Source organism: Cygnus atratus, chromosome Z, assembly GCF_013377495.2.
Source record: "Cygnus atratus isolate AKBS03 ecotype Queensland, Australia chromosome Z, CAtr_DNAZoo_HiC_assembly, whole genome shotgun sequence".
NCBI lineage: Eukaryota > Metazoa > Chordata > Aves > Anseriformes > Anatidae > Cygnus > Cygnus atratus.
In genome coordinates, this window is record NC_066396.1 from 52,324,768 (window position 1) to 52,337,679 (window position 12,912).

Consider the following 12,912-nt stretch of genomic DNA (forward strand, 5'->3'; position numbering starts at 1 on the left):
ACCTATCCCACCTTCCACGGGACACAAAAGCCAACATAATGCTTGCTGTGGGTGTGAGACTTGGGAGGTACAAATTTCTCTGAGAAATCTATAGGAGCTGCACGTGCTCATCCACTCTGAAAACTCAAGCCAACCAAATATAAATAGTCAGTCCAGGAGACTGAGTTTTTATTAAAATCTATTCCTGGTTTAGCTGCGGACTTGGTGTGTGTACAGGCTAGCCATGGGATCTATCAATGCTCCCTTTCCTTGTTCATCTTCTTGGATGATTCACCACGGCTTGCCTCTCAGTAACCTGACTGTGCTGTCATGCAAACAAGAAATTGTAAATGTGGAAAATGCTATAAATTGCTAGTGCACAAAGATATTTCTCACCATCTTACAGGTATTTAGCAAACTAAATCAAATACTCCATTTGTTTCTGATGAACAGCTGTGTATTAAGTGCTTTACTGGAAGATGATATCCAAATGCTTTAACAGTTGACACAGATGCTGATTTCCAAAATTAAAAAAGTCTAGTTTTCTGATGATGTTTTGAAAAACAAGCCTCTTTCCTCAGAGGAATCTGATTTAAGGAGACACCAGCAGCAGGGCAATTTCCAGCCCCTTTTCAGTACTCACATAGCACCATTTCCACTGATGGCAGGTCGCTAATTATTTTGAAAACCCTGCCCAGTACATCTCACTCTATTCAGACTTTATTGCATGGGATGAGTCCTTACACCCTGCTGATAATAAATTAAATGTACTCTTTCTCGCTGTATTTGAGCAAGCATGCTGAAGTTATTTATATGACAATTTAAAATTGTGATCTAGTAAATGTTTGGAAATGTGTAAAAATTGAAAGGTGTAGTATATAGTGAAGAACACATGGCTCTATTTTTTACATCAAGGACCTAATTTTTATTTCAGTTTTGTGACCAGATGAGTGTACAGACTGAGTCCATGTGAGTCAGTGGAGATATGTAGCAGTGATTCCAGGGGAGCCTGGAATCAGAAACCGAGTCTGTTTTTATTTTGTTCATCCCTGAGCTGCTCTGTGGGATGGTGACTGACCAAAGGAGCTTGGGTCATTGCCGAAACAAATGTGTCTGCGTTTATTCAGTGCGGAAGGGTCTGCACCATTAATCTGAATATTTACTACTATATATGACACTCCGGTGGATAATATTATTTCAGATCACAGTCAGTCTGAGCTCTCTGGAGTTTTGCTTTCAGGTCCTTGTATTTCTGCGCGCCTCGAAGAAATACAATGGTTGTAGGCTGAGAATCGAAACACTACCGAAGAAACTGGAACGTACAGTTCCCTCAGTAACCATGTATCATCCAGGTTGCTCATAATAAGGCAAAGTTTTAACAGCATGCACAATAACATCAATGACTTCACTGCAGATGAGCAACGGCAGTGCATTATGTCTGTAGTGGGAACCATAATTTAGAGTTGCCTGTCTTTCGCATGTTACATGTTTTCATGCACATTGGAAATGCACTGCTACGCTTCTGTAGACTGAACTGCAGCGCTTCTGGGTGCTCCTGACAAAAATTTTGGAAAGGGTGATGTGCAGGTTGGTGTTTCTGGGAGAGGAGCCCATTGGTGAGGATGACGAGCACAGGCCATTCCTCAGGTGGCTCCAACATGCTCCCCTTTGTGCTTGTCCCAACCTGGTGAAGTTGGGCACTGTGAAGAAGGGGCTTTTTTAAGGTTTTGGGAGTGGTTCCCAGTCTCACCACGAACCATTTCGGCCAAATTTATCGTTGTCTCTGGGTAGGTAGCAGCACACTAACTTTCACAGCTCCTCACCCACTTCCTCACCACGAAGCAACACGGTGCGGGGGGTGTCCCGGTGCTCTTGGAGCTGGCACTGCCGGCGACAACGCTCCTCGGCGGTCCCCGGGCCACCCTCCACCCTTGTCGCCTAGCGGTCCCACGCCACCCGCGTCCCACAGTTACCCTCCCGTCCCGACCCACCACGCGCTGTGCGGTCCCGTGTGGTGCGGGCGGAGCCTCGAGGTTTGTTTTTGGCTGCAACGTGCACGCCCTCATGCAAATCGCCGCGTCCCCGCCTCCCCTTCACCCTCCCCCCCCCCGCCCCGAGAGGGAAAAAGTGAGGAAAAATAAAATTAAAAAAAAAAAAAAAAAAGAAAAGAAGAGAAGCAAAATAAAAAAAAAATGCAAGGAAAACAAACAAACAAACAAAAACTAGTAAAAGGGGAAAAAAAGAGAAAAGGGGAAGGGAGAAAGACGCCCCGGCGCTGCCCGGCCTTGGAAGGGGCGGTCGCCGCCGCCCTATAAGAGGCGCTGCGGGGCCGCGGCCGCCCGGGAGCGGGGCCGGCGTCGGGGCCGGAGCGGAGCGAGGTGGAGCGGAGGGGCAAGGCAGCTCGGCTCGGCTCGGCTCCCGGCGGGACCGACGGCGGCTGCCCAGAGCCCCCCCGGCCCGGGAGGTAGGCGAGGAGGGCGGCCGGGTGGATGCGCAGCGCCGTGCCGAGCCGTGATGCGGGCTGCTGTCGGGGGAGGCGGCCCCGGCACAGAGCGAGGGGGAGAAAAAGCGAATGTGTCCTTTTTTTTTTTTTTTTCTCCCCCCCTTTTTTTTCCTTTTTTTTGGGTCTTTTTGTTTCTCGCTGCGCGCAGCGTGTCTAGAGTGAGGCGCGGAGGATGGCTTGCGGGACGGCGAGGGACTGGGAAGGGGACAGTGCTGCGTGTTTTTCCTTTTTCCCTCCCTGTGTGTTTGTTTATTATTATTACTTTTTTTTTTTTTTTTTTTTTTTTTTGTAATCACTTTATTATAGCTCGTTCTGAGCGAAGCGACTCTGGGTTGGCTGCGCTCTCGGAGGGGGGCTCGCCTCGCCACCGCTTCCAGCCCCGGTGGGCTGCTAGAAGATAACGGGAAGGGTTTCCATCCCCTTCACACCTACGGGAAATCCATAAAACGCCGGGGGCAGGGAGGGCCTTGGGATGAGCGGGAGTGTAAAAATAAAAAATCGATCCCGCAGCTTTTGTGATGGGCAGGAGGTTCGCTTGCAGGCAGCATATCCCGCTTCTGTGTGCCAGGCTGTTGTGAAGTCTGTGCTCTGCTATGTTACAGGCTGCCATCAGCCTCCTACAAAACACTGCTGCTTAGTTCGGGACGTGCGTGACTGCTCAGATGCATAAAGTCTGTCAGAGGAAAGGTACTCTGACTGTAAATTGAAAGTTTATAGTAAACAGTATTTTTGTCTGTTTTGAACATAAGCTGTTTGTCCCGCCATCCCCAGCTGTTGTGCTTGGAGATTTTAAGGGCAATCAACTTACTTGGAGGGTCAAAGTTGATCTCCAGTGTGTTGGAGTAGACCTTACTAAAGCCAGGGGGATATAAACACATGCTCACGCTTTTTGCTGAATCGGTGCCCATCTTGAAGATTACTGGTGTAGATTAATGCATTACAAACCCGTTAGGAGGTGGCCTTTGGAAATAGGTCGATGCTGGTACAGCAGGGAACAGCCACGTCTTGGGGATGTTCCATTAACAACAGATGGTCCGGCTTGCTGCCTTGAGGCTTTCCTAACTGAGCAGTCTCGCTCGGTTTTGAAAGGGGTTAGGGTAATAAACACACGGTGTGAGTATGTTTTTGGTCTGGTCCTGGTTGGCACAGGTTTCCTTCCTCATGAGCAGGGATGGGTGGCAGCATGTGCCCAGGCTCTCCCATAGCATCATGCAGGGAGCTGTCTGGGGCTGCAGCATTACTGATGTGTCAGCTGTAAATGTTGCTCCTGGGTCATCACTCTTCATCGCGCCCATCTGAACCTTCAGGTGTGTAAAAGTGGTTCCTCAGTCTGTACCTGGTGTGGTCTGGGCAGGAGTTATATATGTCTGGTGTGGTCTGGACAGCTACGGGCAGGAGTCTGATGCCTTCACTTGCAACATGTGCCGTGTTGATCGTGTTGTCATAGTGCAGTAGGGCTGATCATGGTAAGAATTGGAAGTCGGCTCTTTCCAAACTGTGGATAAAAGGTTTGCAGCCTGGAAAACAAGAGCAGTGTGGTAGAGCTTAAATTGAACTTTTGAAGTCGAGAATATCTCACTTTAGAAGACAGCAAGAGTATGGCCACCACAGTTGTTCTGCGGCGATGGGTGGGTATGTGCTGGCTCTGGGCTGCCAGAGATCGCAGTGGCTCTCATCTGCTGTTACAGTGTAGTGGTCAAGCATTGCAGCCATTCAGAGTAACTTTCCCTTGAGAAATTACTGTTGAAGTTCAATTAGCCATATGATATTTGTGTGAAACAAGCACCTTGGGTGCAGCTATGTGTGAGGTTTTGGTGTTTACAGGAGTTACGGCAATCTTTGGATATAAATTCCAGATTTCTTCCAAATTCAGCTGGACTGTAGTGTAAGCAGGTATATTGAAAATCTCTTTATGTCCCTTTCACCCAGCGAGACTGAGGCGTGTTTATAAATGGGTTTGCCACAGGCAGCTGCTGGCTAACCTTTTTTGTCATGCCAAATTTGTTTTCAAAAACCTGTGTGGCTCAGCTCTATTGACATGAGCAGAGACCTGGTCTAGCACCAAATTCAGCACCTGCCATTGCAGTGCAGGTGAGAGTGGTTCCTGGTGAAGTGCTGAACTACAGAAGTTGAAAAGGCATGAGTATTAAAAAAGCAAATTCTCAAAGATTAATCTAGTATACTCAACTCAGGAAGCGAGTCCTCCCTTGCCTTCCTCTCTGCGAGCCTGTTTTCTCACTAGTAGTTCACGTGAATAAATTGTGCCCACAAAACCAGAACAGGAGGAGGATCGGTCCCAAACCCATCCCTCCATGGCAGAATGGGATCAGTGCTGCTAGTGTTTATCACGTGTGTTGCACCACGCAGGCACAACATTTCCTAGGGTGTGGTTTCTTGAGAACTTTAATCCAAAGTAATTGAAGGTTGCAGCTGCGCTAGTAATGGACCCAGTTCACTTCCCCCCAAGTGCCCGTTCTCTCGGCTCTCCCCATCTGTTTCACCCTCTGGGCTGGTGTTGGGAGTTCACCAACCCAGAGTGAACAAACTTGAAATTAATTTTTTCCTCTGAGCTTTCGGGTCTGGGGGTGCTTTCACGGAGGGATGGAAGGGATGAAAACTTTTTTTAGCTTTAGCATCCTGTCTTCAGGTTTTTAGTGTGGGCTTGTGCACGCTGCCGGTGCCAGCACAGAGATAATGACAGGAGCAGGGCAGAAGGGGAACCAGACTACCCCTTTGTTTAAGTAACCTTGGAGCAAGCACCCTTGGTGTTTATATAGGTCTCTTAGGCTGGGCAACACACCAAATCCTGAAATAAGTCCGGAGGCCATGGCTGACCAAACACCAGCATGTTTCTATTAGGCTGCTTATTCTTGATGACTCCTGCTGTGACTGGCCAGAGTCAGGACTTGCTGTTTAATAAAACACACACACACACACACACATATATATGCCGTATCTTCCTAGTTCATCTGAGGCAGCTAGGGGCTGACATGGTAGAAGTTTTTATGTCTGTGGAAGATTTGAATCCTTAATTCTTGAAAGCTTACTGTGTAGTTATCCAGCACAGTTACAATTACTGATATTAAGAATAAAGATCATAAATACTATGGTAAAATTCTTACTTGTAGAAGATGATTGCTATTATTAAAAAAAAATAAAATATTTCCTATTATGTAGGAAATACTCCTCTAGTTCTACTGGCTGTAGGAAAGTCATACAGAGCAACTCATAAGAATTACTATGATTTGAACTACTGAGCAGAGTACCCTCTTATCTATTTTTAGATCTGTTTTTCTAATAAAACAAACAAACTAACAAAAAACAGCAAAGCAAGACCTGTCTTTTTTAGCACTTGTCATAGGGCAGAAGACATGTGAGCTTGCCTCAAGGACTGAGGGAGAGACAGAGTAGGATGGAAAACTGTTGATGCAGCTTTCCTGACACAACAAGCTAACACTGTAGGAAAAATAGGAGCATTCAGATCTTAAGATTTATTGGGTTATTAGTGAAAAGGCTTGATCACGGATTATAAGAAGAATGTACATCGGTCTGAAAGGCATAAATATCCATATACAAGCTGACCTTTTTCCTCTTCTGTTATTTTCTGGAGGAGTGTTGCTTAGCAGAGCTCCATCTAATCCAATAAGAGATCCGTTTGTGTTGTGTTAACTTTGTTAGGGAACAATTGGCGTTAGGCAAAAAGAGGAGAGCAGAAGAGCCTTTCCAAGACTGCTCTAGCTTGGGCTAGATAGCAAGGTCGTTCTTTGGGAAAGAGCAAACAAAGTCAGAGCCTCTGACCGCATGGTTCAGAGATCGTTCTGGAGGTCTGGCTTCCTTTCTAGCAGGCAGGGCTGCATGGAAGGTAAAGAAGTGGCCAAAACCAGCTACCAGCCTACTTGCTTGGCTCCCTGAAACATTCTGCAGTTTTACTAGCCCATGTCCCATTGAAAGGCTGTCACTGGGAGCTGGAACGTAAGCTATGCAATTAATGTTCATTAGCATTCTTGGCTGTAAGTAAAAGCCAAAATTAAGCCATGTGTAAGGTCTCAGGGCAACAGTGGTGGCGGCGGTCTAGGTGACAACAGCAGGACCAGGATAACCTGGTTTCCAGCAACAGTGCCTGTCTTGTGATGACATGCTCCCGTTTCCCCTTAACTGATTTTAATGTCATTATAAAAATGAGATCACAAAACCTTATATTCTGCAAGGTAAAAGCAAAAGTGTATTTTTGCTCAGCTGCAGCACTGTAATGCATCTGTTTTTAAAGACTGTTGGCTGTGTTGCTTGTGTCAGCAACCAAGTTGTAAAGCCCATGTTTTCAGACATGGCTTGTGCTTTTGCAGGTGAGTTCTTGTGCGTTCAAAAGAAACAAGCAGAAATTATCAAACACATGTTTTGTCTGAGAGATGTATTCATGGGGGTAAGTTTATATTTTTAGGATATGTTGATGTCTTTTTCTCCTCTTACCCATGTTGTGATTATGCTCCCATAACAGGAATTTTGTTGTGGCTGCTGGTTTAAGCAGAGTTAGGACCAAATTTGAATGTATTAAAAAATGAAACAAAACAAAACCAAAAACCTCCCCTCACTCAAACAATGAAATGGCAGCAACCTTTTGTATGTGCAGAAGCATAGACATTTCTTTCTAGTAGCAGCAGTGGAGCCCAAGTTCAAAATCTAGTCCTTTCTTAAAGCATTTTCTGTTTATGAAACTAAATTAATCTTGCATTTCAGTCTTTATGCTATCACTGCACAATGTGCTTTTTATCAAAATTACTTGTTTTAAAGTATTCTTGATCTTTTTTACCCTATTAAATTAGAGTAGCAATTCTTACCACCTTGTTTACCAGCTTTAACAAACCAATATTGAAATATTCATCCTAAAGAAAGCAGTATCTTTTCTTCCCAGTTGCATTCACATATAAAACCAGACATAATTGCAGTCAATTGGATTGTCTGTGGGAGTATGCTTTGACTCCAGTGGAAATTTCTCAGCATCATTAAGAATATCCTAAGCTCAACAGAAAATGTATGGCTTGGATCCCATTTCCATTAACAACTTGCCAAACTATTTTGTTTTACATTTCTTTTACGAGCTCACTCTCTCCCTTTCAGCATTTAATGTCACTTCTGCACCTACCTGAAGTTCCTTGAATTGTTAGTCCTTTGCTTCAAATTGAGTAGACCACAGCTCTTCACTGCTGGATTTAGTTCCTTGAAATTGTGCAAGTAAACTAGTGGATCTTTGTCCCAAATCTTGCTTGAAGAGTTGTAACTTAGGATATGAACAAATTCGGTCATCCTTGTCTCTGTTACCTCAGTATGTGCATTATATTAAAATAAGCATACTTTTGTATATTTTACATGCCTGCTAACTGTCTTGTTGACCCTAAGGATTGGAGCTTTAGCCGCAGGAGCGTGAGTTGTACAGCTGGAGCTAAAGAACATAAATGTGCAGAACGACTTGTTTCTGTGAACCAGGCAAAAAGGGGAAGCTTTGCACACAACTTTCTGGCAGCACTCCCGGCAAGGTGCCCGGTGCCACACCTGCCGCAACAGGCATGCTGCCTCCATTCTTATCATCTATGCCAATTATTTTTTATTCCTCTATGAATAACCTTAGAGATAAGTGGTTATTGAAAGCCGTATCAGTTGCAAAGATTGAGCAGAAATTCATTCCTCTTCATAGCTGAAGCTCATTACTTTTGAAAGCATTTGGACACATGTTTATTATCTCTAGTGAATTACTAGTTTCTACGTCCATATTGTTGGGTGGCTCGTGATGTGGGAGCTGAAGTCGTGTTGTGGGACGATCTGTTGTAGGGTTTCAAGGATCAAACAGTTCAAACTGACATCTGTTGCAAAATACTGCCTTTGCCACCTGTTTTTTTTTTTTTTTTTGACAATGTCATTTCCTTGCATTGTGCTAGAGGCTTTTTCTTGGCTGATTCTTTTCTGCATAGTTCAGAGAATTTTTTTTTTTGTTTGTTTCTTCTGCTGTAACTTATACCTGTGTGACAGATATCAGTGCAGTTGTGTAGGTACCAGGCTTCACAGACAGCTTATTCCTTGCGCTAGTGAATCCCAAAGACACCTCTGGGATGTTTCCCACAGTATGAGCCACGTTGCATTCTGCTTTGTTACCGGACATATGCTGGTTCACGACATGCTGCTCCCAGATGGCAAAGATCAAGAAGAAAATAACAGTAAAGTTTATTTGGATGTTACAGGGCATACAGGGCAGACAAACATCTCAAATTGCAGTTTAATCTTGTGCTGGGATGTTTGTAACCTTCTCTTCTCCCAAGATCAAGAGCAAGCTACAGAAACAAGAATTTGAAGACATTGCCTTCCAAAAAAGTCCTTACGAAGGTGATGGCAACGCGGCAAGGCATGGTGACTTTGCTCAAGAGAAGATACAAGTACCCCAGTGGTGCTCCAGCCAATCCAGGGTAGGAATGTGGAGCACTTATCCAGTGTACACTTTCTTAAGACAGATCTCTAGCTGCTTTGTTTGGATAAAGTGATTCAGTGAGCAGGGAGTGGTGCTGAAGAGGTTTTCTTGCCTAAGACCCCCTGAGCTCACAGATTTCTGTTCCCAAAAGTTGAGTAGGCTGATGACTTTCTTGGGGGCTGCCATGTCTTTCCTCTCACCCTGAAGGTGTCTGTCATGCAGAAAACGGTACCTTTTGCAATGTAAAATGCTTCCTCCTTTTTCCCATTTGAGGAGATAACGTCCTTAAACAGGATGCGTCATCAGCTGGAAAAACTGACTGAGGCTGTGTTACACAGCTTTTTGCAGACTGTGTACTGACAATGCTATAGTTGCTCAGAGATCAAAGCTTAATGGCATGAATTGAGCTCAAATGTCGCAATTATTATTTTAGCAGGATGTTCTATTATTTCTAGATCCCACTACAGAGAGGAGCTCATTCTTTGAGAGCCAAAAAAAAAAAAAAACAGCTAATATGGACTATGGATTTTTGGACATTGGCCGTGATAAAGCAAATCATCTTTGTGTTTGTTTTCACCAGAGAATGGACTACATTTCGGCCTCTTTTTTTTGTATGGGGAGAGTTCGGATGTCCAGTGTAATAGGAAAGTTAAAATATTTCATGTGTTTCACAATGTTCCAGTGGAAGTTTTTTTTGGTAAAACAGACAACTGTATTTGAGTGTTATACTTGACACTTAAGCAATTGCTCTTGCTGAATTGTGTGACACAATCTCCTGCACGTGCCTTTCTCTGGGCCAGTCCAGCTGTGGCACGTGCAAGCCTGACTTCTTCCATTGCATTGGAAACACACTTGTTTTCACCAGTGAGCCTCCTGAATGTGCTAGCAGTAAGGAGAACCAGTTGTTGTGGTCATTCTGGTAGGAGGACATTGCTCCCATGTGACCTGGGACAGGTTTTCAAAGGAACTTGGTATGCTCTGTCACAAGGGAGGCTTCTAAACACCAGCCATGTCTAAAAACATGGCTTCATATAAATGCCTAAGGAGGCACTGCAAACTTTGGAAAATCTAGTTCAATTTATATTATGGAATACTTTGTAAGCTAGTGCTCAGGTCTTTCTCAAACTATCTCTTATGGTTTATTTCTTGTTGGTAGGCATGGGCCCACCTGTGCCCTAAAAATACCTCTTGGGACTTCAGCTTTGCCAGAAAGAGGAAGCGAGACCATCTGAAGAGTTCATGGCCAGCAGTTTCTGTGCTTGTAATATTCATTCTGGTCTCAGGCTTTCATAATGATCTCTGCTCAGCGATTCATTGCTGGTCTTTTTGAGCTACTCAGCACTTAATATGCTGGCTTTTGAAAAATCCAGCTGTTTATTCCTAGTGTCAAGGCTAGGTACCTTTTAGAAGCCCCTTTCAATTTTGCCTAAATATTTGGGGTGCTGGATTTCTGCCCCTAACATCACACTGTATTTGTTACAGTTCCTGCCAGAGCAAGGTCTAGGGTTCCCTCTCCTCCTGTAATTTGTACAGTGACAGGCAGAACCCAGTACCGGTCTCTTTTACAGGACTAATTGTTTTAATAGCAGCAGTTAAAGCAGGTTGAGAGTAGTTATTTTCTTGTCCTGCTGTTCTTAAAAGGAGCAGTTCTTTTCTACCAGCTGTCTCTTCTCTTCGGTGAGGTTCAGCCCTCTTAAACAAAGGGAAGTCATTTACTTGGTCTTTTGTAGCTGTGTGTATGCTGCAGTAAGGATCCTGTGAATAAGTGAAATGCAGTGTATTGGTTTTGTTTGGACACTGGTCGAATTCCATGAGAATGTTTAGTCAGCCTACTGATACTTTGACACTATCCTTAGAGGGTTTTAGGAAACTTGACATGCTCCGCAGGGGGAAATGAGTCAAACTGGTTGTGGATTATTACCATGAAGCTAGATCTTAAAGTGCCTCAGTCATATGCATCATTGTTATTCAGAGGGCAGACAGATGGCCAAGTTGGAAACAATGTTCTAGTTGCTTACAGGGTTAGTAAGTGCTGGAGAACAAGGCCAGCACCTGTTTATTACCAAACATAAAGCCAGGTAGTCAGTATGTGTAAAGTGATGTAAACTAGTGGAGGATCTTGCCAAGAATCACCACCCAAATGTTGTTTGTGGTCCTAATTAAGTCCTTGCCTGCTGACCCAGAAGCTCGCCAATCACATTGTTAACAATAAGCAGTCAGATTAAACCCTGTGATGTGATCTGGGCCATTTTGAGAAGGAAAGCACTTCTCATTGAATGAATTTTTCAATGGAATAGGAAATTTTGTCCGATATTCCTCTGGCAAATGGGAAAGAAATGGAAGTCCTCTGTGGGGATGTTACGAAAGACTTGCTTTTTGGTGTCTGTGTGGCTCCACTGATAATGATCCTGTGTCCCAGAGAGCAGGCTGCAGGTTCAAAGCTCACACCTCCTCTGCTGACCCTGCATTGCTCGTTATTGCTACAGAGTCTAGCAGTGCTTAAACTGGGAGACAGACGTGTGGCATCTGGTAGTTGTATTCTCATCTCTGCTTATGCTTTGGTTGTGGCCCGGGGTGAGTTGCTGGAACTGACCATGCTGCTAACGTTTTTGAAGGCATCTTTTTGTAACGTAGTTCAGGCTGTTTGAGTTAAAGGGTGACTTTAAAAGAGCAATGGTGTTATTCCTAGAAGAGTGTTATTGTTTGGGTGCAGTTTCCCTTCTTGCCTATGTGTTTTTTAACTCATAGTCATGAGCTTTTTGACTTCATAGTCAAGAGTTAGTGAGTTTTTTTGACTTCTTGAAGGTTTTAGAGATGTGAATGTCAGATTTGCTCCTATTAGTCTTGCAAACTTCGCATGAGTTGCTTTGGTTTTAGAATGGACATTTACTCCTGATTCTTCATGCACTGTCTGTTTCTACTGTGGAGATTATCTCCAGTTAGATCCCTAACAGTGGGATAAGTAATTGTTTGCATTTGTCCTCAGCTGCTCTTTGTTGAGCCTAATCTCAACAGCATTGTAACTAATGCTGCTTTTCCAATTCCTTTAGTCTTGTTGAAGTTGTGTAGAAGCAAAATGCTTATCCCTTTCTGGAAATCATGGAAGTTATGGTGAAGGGGAACTTAATACTTGTGTCTTGAGAGTTGCTTATTGCTTCGCACAGTCACAGGTTGTACGAGGTGGATGTGGTTGTGTAAGTCTCTTGGCTGTAGCTACTATGCTGGAAGAAACCAGAAGCTTAGGTCTAGGTGTCCTGCAGAGAAATGGCCAGGATGTTAGACCCTGATTTGGGAGACGTGGACTTCGTTCTAGTCTCTTGACTTAATCTGCACCTCTATTCCCCAAATGAACAGAAGGGCTACTAGTTCTCTGATGGCTTGTCCTGTTTAAATCAAAATGTCAGTTCTTGAGACATGCACTTCTCTCTTGCCATCATTGTTCATGGCCGTCATGGGGACCTGCTCACACTTGGTGGCATATGGAGTACTGGGGGACTTTGCTTTTGGGTCTGGGCTTTGCAGGGTTGACGTGGCTCATGATACTGTTTGCTCCACGAAATGCAGCTTGACCTACCTAAAGGAAATGAAATGTTAAGTCATTTCTCGGCATTCCCCAAAATGACTGTTTCAGCTCAAAACTGCCGTTTTTTCTTCCCTTGCCCCATTTCTTTCAAAGAGCGGCTGTTTGATTTGATAGATACTTATAAAAAAGCTAATGGTGTTAAGCAGATGTACAGCTTTTAATCTGAGATGGACTGTGTAATGTGCTAGACCATGTTTGCTCATAGTAGAGGAACAGTACTGGCTGTAGTAGTACAGCAGCTAATATTTTCTTTTCTCTCAGAGGGCATCATCTCTAGATATTAGATTGATATTCTCCCTGGCTGGTTGGTCTGTGGAGTGCTGCCAATGATGGTAGCTTTTATGATGTGGAGACCTGACCAAGAGGGCGGGACAGAAGCCACTGACTGCTTTC

The 12,912-nt window shown here is 44.2% G+C and overlaps 1 protein-coding gene across 2 annotated transcripts in view; it reads left to right on the forward strand.

Moving 5' to 3' along the window:
- Window positions 1-2,320: 2,320 nt before the first annotated feature.
- Window positions 2,321-12,912, forward strand: part of ABCA1 (ATP binding cassette subfamily A member 1) — a 93,798-nt gene continuing 83,206 nt past the window's right edge. For both annotated transcript variants that reach the window (XM_050716204.1, XM_035570081.2), the window contains exon 1: window positions 2,321-2,443. The gene's annotated coding sequence lies outside the window, so the exon portion shown is untranslated. The remainder of the gene's footprint in view (window positions 2,444-12,912) is intronic.